Raw genomic sequence first — 12,533 nt, 5'->3', positions numbered from 1 at the left:
TTGTTTGTAACAATGAGAACAATAGAAACCCGTTTCCTGACTTACTGAACACCCTGTATATAGTTAATGCTCGGCTTTAAGTGTAATGTAATAACCCTTTTAACATTTGGATATTTATTTACAGTTTTTTATATTAATTAGGAACATGTACTGATATTAAGTATAATTCATACCTTCGGTATCTATTATCAGCTTTACTTTTTAGCCAGTTGTTCTATAAAATACAAAATAGTATGCACATCTTTTAGACAATGATTACAATTTTCATTATTTAAGGAACCATACACAATGGTTAAGCTAGTATAGTAAATTCAGACTATACTAAAAAGTATTTAAAATACTGTTAGATTAGAATTTGGTAGAACTTATAAACAACAACATATTGGTAAACGGTCACTGGCCAGCTAACTTTATTATTATCTCTTTCTCAAATACGAAAAAAGTATTGGAGTACTAGTATTCGATATATATCTGTTTAAATATTTTAACAAGCCTAAAGCTATGACACTTAAAACATAGTGACCGGTGCTGTAATCCTATATTACATATGCTTAGATATAATCAAATTAAAATTTGCTATATGAATTTACAAATTTAATATTTTTGTTAGGGTCACATTAAGATCTATATGGACTTTAAGGCGAAATCTTGAAATGAGTTCCTTATGGAAAATATAGCAACCATAAAAAACTGATGAACAAAAAAAACAGAAAAACTTTGTTTAGTCTAGTAACATTTGAAATGGACAACTAAAAAAATTATAATAATAATAAAGTAGTTGTATATTTCTTTACTTTTAATGTGTATAAAAATTTATAGGGCTTGATATAATACATTAAAAAAAAATTTTTTGTTACTTATGAATAAATACACTAGTCTATAAGAAACTTTCATCAGAATCAAAAGTATAATTTTCCAAACCAACTTATCGCGCTGTTTTCAAATCTACAATTAGACTTTTTCTATCACTTCTATTTTTTTATATTATTACTAATTAGTAAAAAATAAATATTTACAAATAGAATAATAATTTAAAAAAAAATTGTTTTCATATTATTACTGATTTTGATTTTTAATATGTTAAAAATAATCTGTACAATATGTTATTTTTAACCTATTTTTTTTCTTTTAAGTTGATTTTTGTTAAAGTTTATAGTAAAAAAATGTTTTTATAAAATTATTTTTTATTATTCGCTAATAGTACTATAATCAATTAAAAAAAAATGTCAATAAAAAAAGTTCCCATAACTGTCTGATCTGAATTACATTAGTTCTTACAGAAAAATAAAGGTACTATAGTTTTTAAAAAAATATTAAGCTTACACAAACTCTTAAGTTGTAATTAGAACTCTAACATTTTTTTTTTGAACTATAAACACTAGTAAGATAAATTCAACTTATATAGTTAAATAAATATACTGATAAAAACCTAGAAATTTTCCTTAAGATGCCAACAGTTATGGTCAAATGATTTTTCCATGAAAGGCTTTTATGATAAATATCAACATAGTATCTGTGCCTCCATACCACAGATTTTTTTTATATGTATTACTATGATGATAATGTGTATACATTACAAACTTGGCATTAATACTATGATAAGAAATTAGATAAGGCAATTATTACTTATCTCTCTCATTCAAAAGTATAAGTCATTTTCATGGAAAAAGTTACACACCTACAAATTATAGTAATCATGAAAAGATAGCGTTTTCTTCTGTCCTTTTCTCAATACGTATTTCAATGTTTAATACCGTAAAATAATACATAAAAATTCAAATTTTCATAAACTTCATAACGCTACAGAACATTTACTAATGAATATTAATAAGATATTTTTTTACTAAAATTTTTCTTAAATTCTACTTTACAAAATAGCTATCTTAGATTTTTTTTTTACATTTTATTTAAAATTTAAAAATAATTAATATTTTTAATAAAATGTAAAAAAATTAATTATTGAGATATAGCTATAGACCTAACGTNCATTTTATTTAAAATTTAAAAATAATTAATATTTTTAATAAAATGTAAAAAAATTAATTATTAAGATATAGCTATAGACCTAACGTATAACTATTATTTAAAAAAAAAATCAACTAAAAATATTAACTGGATCAAAAGTTATTTAAGTTGTCAGTGAGTGGTGGGCCACTCTGTATAAAGTTTCCAAAATATAAAATATATATAATGAAAATTGAACAAAAATGTCAAAAAGGGTATGTCAATGGGAAAGTGTTCTGAATTTTTTTCCATTTGACCACCATGAATGCCAATAACTGAACAGTTTTCCCTAGATTTTGTTTCAATTTGTCGAGTATCAACTAAGTTCATTTGTAACCGTTAAATAGTAAAACTTTTAAACTGACGACATCTAGTGATGACTTAATGTTTGCTTATGGTGACCCTACTGAAATAAAAAAAAGGACTTTTTAGGTTATTACGAAGGGCTAAACCATCCAAATAAAAAAATTCACTTATATATATAAACAGTGGTTTTTTACACTAGTCATTCGATTTTTCTTAAAATAATAATTATTTTAAGAAAACTATTTTTAATTTTTTTAGTTTCATATATTTCTAAATTAATTAGTCATTAATAAATGTTTTAATTTATCCCTTATACTTTATAAGTGGTAACAACTTTTATATACCTCCGCCTCACCTCTAGTCTATATTTAAAATAAAAACTTCCAAAATAGTTGGCCGAAAGTTATAATTGATTCATCATTTTCTTATGAAGATCATTTTTTAATAAATTATTTTATAAGCTAGTCAGATATGTATATTGTCATTTAAATAAATAAACTTGACACCCTTATATGGCGTACGGCATGATTCAAAAAAATTGTTGTTTGCTTATTATTGTATAAGAATTATGTGTTAATAAATCAAGCATAAATAAAGAAAGAAGATATTTTTAAGACAGACCTGGCATAGGATAAAAAGAGGACAAATTTTTCTAAATGACTTTATAAATAAAGTCTAAATAGGTGACTTTACATTTGCGATAACATGAATATAGTAGCGTACATTCAAATTTGAAATGGGTGGGAGGTTTTGAATGGTTCACGCTAAACACTTCAATTTTTATTATAAAATGTGATATTTAATTACTACCAATTTATGTGATATCTAACTACATATAAATATTAATAATCACTATACCAAATAAAAGTTTTTAAACAGCTTAATCATTGACAAATAATTGTTATATGAAAATAATTAAAGTAAGATATTAAAATTTGGAAATCTTCCATTGTAAATGTTTATGAAAATAAACATTTACAATAAAAAGATCATAATAATAGACAACAAAGGTTATTGAGTATAATGTGTATAAAAGGCAAACGTTATCTTTTATTCAACGTTGATAAATTATTCTTTTTTCTGGATATATATTAAATGTTATAAAAAAGTATTTTTTAAAATCTTGTTTATCTGTTTTCTATAGAAAAGTCAAGTATATGAAATGTCTGTGAATTTGTATATTTAAATTTAGAACGGGTTTGATCAATTTATAGTTACTAAAACACTTAGTGATTAATATTAAATATAATATTATAATAAATTTTATTATAGCATAAATAATATGAATAAAATTAATATATCATATTAATGTTTTTACATAAATCCAGATATTTAAATACTTAAATATTAAAAAACTTTTAAGAAAATTCTTTACTTTGAGTGACATTGAACAACACCTCAGTAGGAAGTACACCATTGAATGCACTGCAAAAAAATGTTGTGTACAATCGTTTAATGTTTCGCATAATAGTTCTTTACAATAATAATTATTTTATACCTATAAACATTACACTAATAAGCTCACAGATAGCGCTAGTTATTCAACGAGCATAATCAATTGTTACAAAAGAGTGATCTATGTGATAAAATATATGTATACAGTAATTTATATTTAGACAGAACTTCTTTTAATGCATAATATTTTATCACAGTTCTTTTTTGGAAAATCTGATCAGTAAAATTGCTTAATGTCTAGTATTTTATTTAAAATTGTTGTTATATTTATAATCAATTGACAATCAACATTTTTGTGTAAAAATACCAAGAAGGTAAGATATATAATTAAGAACAATAAATTATTGAATTATTTTGATGTAATTTTTTCTTTATTATTATTGCTTTTTTCATACCATGTAAAATATAGTCTTTAGCCAAAAAGGGAATAGATTTTTAAAAATTCTTATGAATAGCTTTTGGTTTAGTTGTATATATTATTTTTGTGACAAACAGATTTATGTAATAGTTAAGTTGCATGTAGAGACCAATTCAATATCATCGGTATGTACGACGTCGAGAAACCTTGTACATAGTTAAACAATTAAAAACACAATTTTCTTGTAAAATTTATTTTACCTACTTTAATTTGGTAATGGTTCGGTCGTTCAACGAGATTGTTTATCCATTGTTACATAGATATGTTTAATTATTTTTATGAGGTAAATAATTTTCAACACCTATATTGTTAAATGATTACATAAAAATGACACGCTTATCACAGATCAAGGTAGTAATTTCCTTTAAATTTGTTATTTTATTGTTAGCACTTGTATTATTAGTATTAGTATTATATTTTATTAGTTCAAAATTATTTGGCCTAATATTACTGTTATTGAAAATTTTTTATGAAGCATGAGTAACATTTATATATGAAATTCAGATGATGAATTTCCAGTTTCAATAATAATTATTTATATTTTCATTAATTCGTCTACTTGAGTGATTTTAGTATAATTTGAATAATGTAAGAAAGAAAACAATTTTACTTTGTTGTAGTTGTATGTTATGTTGCCGATGTATTAATATAACGGCGCTTTAGTCTTAACATTTAATACAATTGGAGGTAAAAAATATATACGCAATCTCTTCTGATTTTATTGATCGATATTTCTAGATTATGGAAAGAAATAGATTTTGATAATATTTGCTCTTATAAGCAAAGTTGCTTGTAACTAATCACCTTATCGCATAAAAAATCTTAAAACTTCTTATTCTATTTCAATATATATGCTAATAGGATGAACAAAATACCTGTAATTTTAGCATTGTGGTTTTTTCATCAAACTATTTTTTGTTAATAAACGTTAGAATATTATAATGCGAAATATTATTTATTCATAGCGTGACATCGTGTATACGTAATTTTCTACCCTTTGATCAGGGCGATTGAGATTTTATTACCAGCTGACACGTAATTCTAATCAAATAACTTTTATCTTTTTGTTATATACTATCTGACTCTAATAATAAAACAATAATGAATTCTTAATTTTATTGTGACTATAGTGATGGTCAGAGTATAGTATAAAGTGTTTTAGAGTACAAATTTTGAAATCCAAATATTTTATGTGCAGCTTACATTTACTAAATTATCATAAATAAATTTTTATTATAATTTTGAAATTTACTTCTAAATATTAATTTTTGCGTGTGTTAAATTAATATATTTTATATATATAGTAATTATAATTAAAACACTAATGAGGAATGAGCAAAAATGGCAATTCATTTTTTTAGTTTAGATGTTCTTTACTCCTGCACTAAGTACAGTATTGTGCAATTAAAAATAGCTTTTGCAAAATGTTTGTACAATTCAAATGATGATTAGATTTTTTTAAACGATTTTACAATATGTAAAAAGTTAATGTTGCGTCCTCCAAAAAGGAAGATTCATAACTTTGTCTATTCTAGAAGGGGCGGTATTTAGTACGTCACCAGAGAAAAGAAAATTATGTGTAACTAGGATAAACATATTTTATTAGACAAATTTTTAGTATAAATTTGCCAAAAAAAATAAAAGCACCCATTTCAGTAGTTTTTAATATTGTATTCAAACACTTTCATTTTCAGATTATCTTGGATAAGATAATTGGACGTTTTTTATGGGAAATAGCACAAGTCAATTTCTTTTTTTCAGTTAACATTTCAGGATACACAAAAACAAAATATTTTTATTCATTGTTGACTAACCAAATTCAAAATAATAGAGATAACAAAACTGTATATATAAATGACAGGCATGTGAACAGTGGCGGGCTGCCTACTTGGGTAAGGGGTAATTTGTCCCTCCTTGGGCCGCTGTCTAAAAAGCGATAAGGGCCACAATGTTTAGTGTAATACGGTTTGTAAAATGTATTTTTGATTTTTTTTTACTCATAATTTTTTTTTATGGAATGATATAAATATATTTTGAAACGAGCTGAGGCGACACAATTATTGTGTCCCTTGGATAGTTAGCATTCCAGTCCGGCCCTGCATGTGAGGATATCAGATATAAAATTAATCATAATTTTTTACGAATAACATAAAAATGTTAATAATTGATTTATGTTCTTTCTCATGAAATAGATCAATTATAAATTAAATTTGTTTGAATTTGATTCCAATAAAGAGAGTTATATTTAATATCACAATTAAGGATCAATATTTGCTGATTTATTACATTTTTTCTTATCTCTCTAGTAAATTTTCCCACTGGAATGTCAGTGAAATATTATTCATAACAACCTATAATGTACATTTAAGTGCTAATATCATTAGTTCTGATTAAATACTTAATAGTTACATTAACGTTGTGGCTACATATTATTCCTGCAATATTTATATCCATAAATATTTTAAATGATTTTGATAAAATTAAATCTATTTAATATGAGTTTAAGTTCATTAAAAAGTTTATAATTAAGAAATAAAAACTTCAAGCGATATTATTAATTACCTTTGGGAATAGGGTTTGTAGATTATAGTTTTAATGTTGGTTACTTTTATTTGCCTGGCTATTCACTGTTGTTTCCTAAACATATCATAATTGAGTTGGGTTCGTGTCCGAAAATAATGTTCACTAACAGGATTATGTAAAATAAATGACATACGAAAAATGAAATTAAGGCCAATAAAAATCATAATCGTCGGCTAATAATTCCGGTCTTTCCGGACAGTAATAATTGAGTGGACGCTTTAATGAGTCACGCTATATCCGCAAAGAAAAGCGTCTCCTAGTCTTATCATATGCGAAACATCGGCGTATATGATTCATGGACAAATTATGCTAATACGCGTGATAATATATTTATATATTTTTTTCTTGTCGAGTTTTTATATTATTTTTAAGTCGCTCGACCCTGATCATATCGTGATAGAGTTCTGAACAACGGCTAATGACAAACTCTCACACACGTACTTTACGTGCAGTTCCTATGGTCGTTCGTAGCTACCTATTGGCAAACCGTAAACCGAAGGAGGAGGTGACCTTTTAAGCATTGTTAGGGCAATAACGGACTTCTGCCTTTTAAGGGTATAATAATTATATGACTTTTCTGTTTACGGAAATACCTTATAAAATAATATCAAAAAGCGTTTAAAATATAGAACCTTTTTGAATGAATTTTGAGGTTTTTTCAGTACCTCTACCATATTGAATAAAAAAATCCTAATTTTTTTCCTCAAAAAATGGAAGTGTCGATTTGAAAAAGATTCTTATCTTTACTCAATATAAAGAATCTTTATTAAAGATATTATTAAATGTTTTTCAAAATAAGATTTTTAGCTTTCACGAGAAGCTGAGAAGATATTAATTTTAATATGATGCGTTTTTTTTTATTATTATTGTTATTTTTTTTTTTTTTTTTTGTGTCTGTTACCACTTTTTCTCAGCTCTCACCGAACCGATTTCTTTCAATGATACGTCAAAAGATCACAAATCGTATCTAGTCGAAGACATTACCCTCAAAAATTGAAAAAAAATCCCTCGTTCCCCGTAAATGGGGGAAACCTCCAAAAAAATTACAAATTTAAAAATCGCTAATTTTCAAAATTTTTTCAATTTTTTTTACTAAAAACTGCCATAACTTTTTTAAAAATGAACATATCAATATAATTTTTTTTTATATAGATGCGTGATATCATTACCTTTCATTTGGTATATTTTTTTGTTATATCTGATCCTTTAACTGTTCACAGGGGGGGATTTAAAATGACAATTTTTTTACAAAAAATTATCTTTTTCAACTTAACTTTTGAAAATGTTCCGGAAAGTCTGACACTTTTATACATATCTTAAATTAAAGCTAATGTAATGTACTTTAATTTGAAAAGAAAAAATTTGACCTCTGGACTTGTCTTCATGGTGAAAACGGCTACCAAATGCTATTTTTGTGTGAAAATTCTCGATTTTATTTTTTTATTTTTAACTTTATAATGCTATAACTCATTGAAAAGTGTATGGATTAACAAAATTTTTTTATGAGAAATAATAATTTTTAATAATCCCTTTTTCATTTGATATACTTTATCTGAATCAGGATATTAATAACGAACTAGCAGATCATGTTGCTTTTGGAATAATCCACCTATTTTTTAAAATTAAACACTATCTAAAGATTCGCATCGAAGCGTTTTTTATGATAGTGATTTTAATCACTGTCAGATATTATCCATACTGGACCCAATGTCCAATTTAGGATGTCAAGTCCTAATTGTGCCGCGACCCCACTGTGCTGAGTTTTTTTTTTCAAATTAATTTGTAATAATAAAAAAAATTTATTTTATCATTTGTTTTTAAAATAGCCATAAAAAAATCGTATTATAGATTATATGAAATATAATTTTTAATTAACACGAGATCAAAATTTCGAATAAGTGTAAACAATTTTAATTGTTATAGGCGTTAATGGAGATTTCCTTTAGTTCTATAAATAATACAGGACAAGAAAATAAATTTCGGAACCAAATAAACTTTGTTCTAAACGATTTTTAACAATATTTCAACTGAGTAAATAAAACTGATCGGTCGAGCATTCTTCGGACACCACGTGTAAACAATTGTCCAAATTATCAAGTTTGAAGAAAAAGAGGGAATGTTTCTTGTTTTTCACAAGTTAAAAGACAATTAACCATAACAAAAGTAGTTTTTCTTGGCTGCGCGCACTCGTATCTTTGTTTTCCCCACTTTATTTGGTTAACAATTCAAAAAGTCCATGTGCTGTACATAAATACAGTTTTTGGCGCGTGATCGGAAAGTTTGATAGCAACTTTAAACAGAATAGGCTTGTCCCTCGAATTTCAACGGCTTCATTATAAAATGTTCACAATAAAACTAATTAACTTTTACGGCTGTTGAACATTTCAAGACATCTGTGGCCATTTTAAGATTACATTTCCTAACAATCTTTATTATTTCCATATCTTTTAACTCGTGATAATTAATCATTTAATATACTTTAACATTAATAAGTACATATTATTTTATTTAAATCAGAGATAATGTGGTCACTGAAGAAAAAAATTTGTTAACTTATCTATAAATGTATTCAGTATTTTTAGTTTCTCAACTAATAATGTTTTATTTTTACCAAAAATAAAAATCTAATAGTAGCAAATATCAATATAATATTCATTTTTATTTTGTCTATCAAAGTAAATAGTTATCTAATTTATACAAATAGAAATAACAGTTATTTTAATAAGAATATGTTTGTAAGCTTATGTTTACGAATGACATTGTTTTCGTTAAAGCTCGGATTACGAAAAGAATTTGTTGACACAAATAAGATTTTAATATAATCCAAATTAAATTAAAATAAGTTTATGGACCGTACATTAATAATTTGTTTGCTTATTTAAAAGTTATTTTTCTGGGGGTAATTATTTGGTATTTACGTCAGTAATAATTGACATAATTCATTGAACATAAAAAAAAGTATGATTTTTAAAATAATGCATTAAAGTTTGAAGGCCGTATGCTATTTTTATAATGCGTACAACGTTCAGTACACACGACCTTTTCATAAAACTTTTTATTTTTTCACTCCTACATTAAAAACCCCTTATAAACAATTTACCGTATCACTATACCACTCGAGATGGTCTTGGTTCTAGAGTGGTCTTTATTATTTAGCCGTTATAAGCTGGCCACCAATTATTGTGTTATTTAACATTACTGATTATGGGAACTCTTAGCTAAACGGATCGTTTTGGAACGATCATAATTATAATCATGGATGGGAGGTACATTATAAATGATCAATCGGGGTCGGAAAAAATGTTCTAGTAGGTTGCATGCACTTTAATGATACTCGGTTGACGATTATATAATACGCTTAAAGAACTCTCATCATTTTGTACAGCAAATTATTTTGTAATAAAAAAAGTATTGCGAACAAAGGCGTTCGCAGAGGGCGAGTAGCAAAATAAGGCAGTTATCCCTAGGCTTTTAGCAATATCAATATTCATAATCTTTTTTTTGTTGTATAACAAAATTCCATAAAGTAATTTTTTTAAAATTATAAAACTAAAAATTAATTTTTAACTCAATCATGATCGTGGCTTTTGTAGATTTTGATATAAACATCTTAAAATTACGTGTCAATTAAAGGCTATTATATAATAATTAATATGACGTAAAAATTAGTTGTCCCTTTTAATTCATTAAAAATTTTCTGATGAGTTAGAGTGTAATACCTACCCTTTCTTAAATGAGCCTCTAGGAAATCTGCATTGCTCCTATAAATGTTTTTCTTTAATATTGCATAATAAATATAAATTTAAATTTAATAGTATTGCATGGAGAGAGTTAAATTAAACCACCCCAAAATAAAATCTTCGGTATGTTTATGAATGCTAGCCCTGCTTAACTCCCATCCATAACTTCAGCTCTGATTAATTAGTCAGTAAAACCAATATTAAAAAAAATATTTTTCCCTTTCCTTGACAAAATTCTGCGGACTCTCTCGATCTGAGAGTACAAAATTTTTAGTATTTAAGCCTATGGAGTCTATAATATATCACAATGCTATAATTTTTTTGAAAAATGTTTTCGACAATATTAAATAAAATATATATAAAGCTAAAATATTTATAATATAATTTTGGATTATTTTAATTTTTAAACATTTTTAATTCTCGATGAAAACTTTTAATAACATTGCGTTAGCTCATTTTAGTGGAATTTAATATTTTTATTAGTAAAATAATGCAAAAATGCATTTTTGTCAGTAATAAAAATATCAGATTCACTATAAAATGTTATGATTATACAGGACAACCAGTCATCTTGTTGTATACAATATTTAGGTGATTTCTATAAGGAATTTCGACGCTGATATCAAACCGAGTTTCAGATGTATTCCATCGCCTCAAGTTTTTAGAATGAATAATTACTAATTATTAATTAAACAACAATTTAATTATTAAAAATAACTGAAATATAATTATTTTTTTAATCTGCCGAATATAATATAGTATAATAAGATGTTAAAAAGAGTTGTGCAAAATTAGGGGTTATCGGTTGAGTGTAATCGTTTTTAAAGATGTTTAAATTTGAACTTGACATTATTAAAAAAATAACTTGAATTATCGACTGTAAGTATTATTGTGTTAATCTCACAATTATAAAATTGCTACCATTAGACAAATATATAGATTTTTTCAAACTGACAATAAATTATATTTAAACAGTTTTTCGAATTTGTTTGACTTTATGTATATTTTTTCTCATAATTCAGCATTAGCCAATTATTTGCTTCGTAATAATAAACAATAAATCGTTTTTCATTAATCACTCACAATATCTATTGGTAGTGATTTGAAACCAATATTTGTCGTCTTGTGTTATTAAATAAAAATTGTAAAAATCGACAATTTATTGATGTTGGCCAAAAGGATTGTCAAAAAACATTCTGAAAATATGCGTTATAGTTTATCATGTTGAGTTTTTCGCGTTCTAGTTTTGTGGTACGACAACGCTATCGATTCAAAGATTGTCTACTGAAAGAGAAGAGGGTGGACGAGTAAAAATAAGGGACACACCCGGAGCAAAAGAGCGTCTGGGACAACGATAGACGTTTGCGCGCTTGTGCTGACTATTGCAGCCGCAACCCGCACAAATCAATGTTCTTACAACCGCTATCAAAATATAAATACTATATATTGCAGTGAAATCCAAAAACGGCTTACACAACGTATTCAAATAGTTTCAAACGAAACTAAATGCTATAGCAAAGCTAACAAACATAGAAATAAATTATTTTTTCCGAATAGATGCGCTTTTTATATGGGCGGAGCATAATGTGAAGACAGTAAAGTGCATCGCGTCATCGTCCATTTTGCGGTTCGCCGCTTTCGGTATTTTGTATATCCTCTAGAGCAGAGGCAACAAGCGATGATGCACGCGCAAGCGTTTGATGTGAAAGACGCGCCGAGGATTCGTACTGATAGATAAACCCCAAGCGATGTACCGCCCACGCAAATTGACTGCCTTCAAATCCTTTCTTGTATGTTTAACTTTCAGATGAACTCATTGTATTTGCTTGGAAAATATAGGGAATTAGCTTTAATTCAATTATTAATGATTAGTGGGAAATTAAGGGCTAAATTGATACATTTTTTTACGTACCTATTTAAGATTTGTTGTTTGAAATTAATCATTAATAACTATAAAGGTATGTTAAATAATGCATGTTATAGCTGCCTTGAGAGGTAGCTTAACTAGGCACGGAAATGCTTGCTCA

General features: G+C 26.1%; 1 protein-coding gene across 1 annotated transcript in view; it reads left to right on the top strand.

Moving 5' to 3' along the window:
• The first annotated feature begins 3,973 nt into the window (after positions 1–3,973).
• The window catches only part of LOC126905676 (histone-lysine N-methyltransferase MECOM), a 71,430-nt gene continuing 62,870 nt past the window's right edge, over positions 3,974–12,533 (top strand). Inside the window, exon 1 of the mRNA XM_050685633.1 lies at positions 3,974–4,079. The gene's annotated coding sequence lies outside the window, so the exon portion shown is untranslated. The remainder of the gene's footprint in view (positions 4,080–12,533) is intronic.

The sequence above is a fragment of the Daktulosphaira vitifoliae genome, unplaced genomic scaffold (genome assembly GCF_025091365.1).
Source record: "Daktulosphaira vitifoliae isolate Bord-2020 unplaced genomic scaffold, ASM2509136v1 Scaffold_1, whole genome shotgun sequence".
Taxonomy (NCBI): Eukaryota; Metazoa; Arthropoda; class Insecta; order Hemiptera; family Phylloxeridae; genus Daktulosphaira; species Daktulosphaira vitifoliae.
The sequence above is the reverse complement of the archived record's forward strand: the minus strand, read 5'-3'. Positions and strand labels throughout refer to the sequence as shown.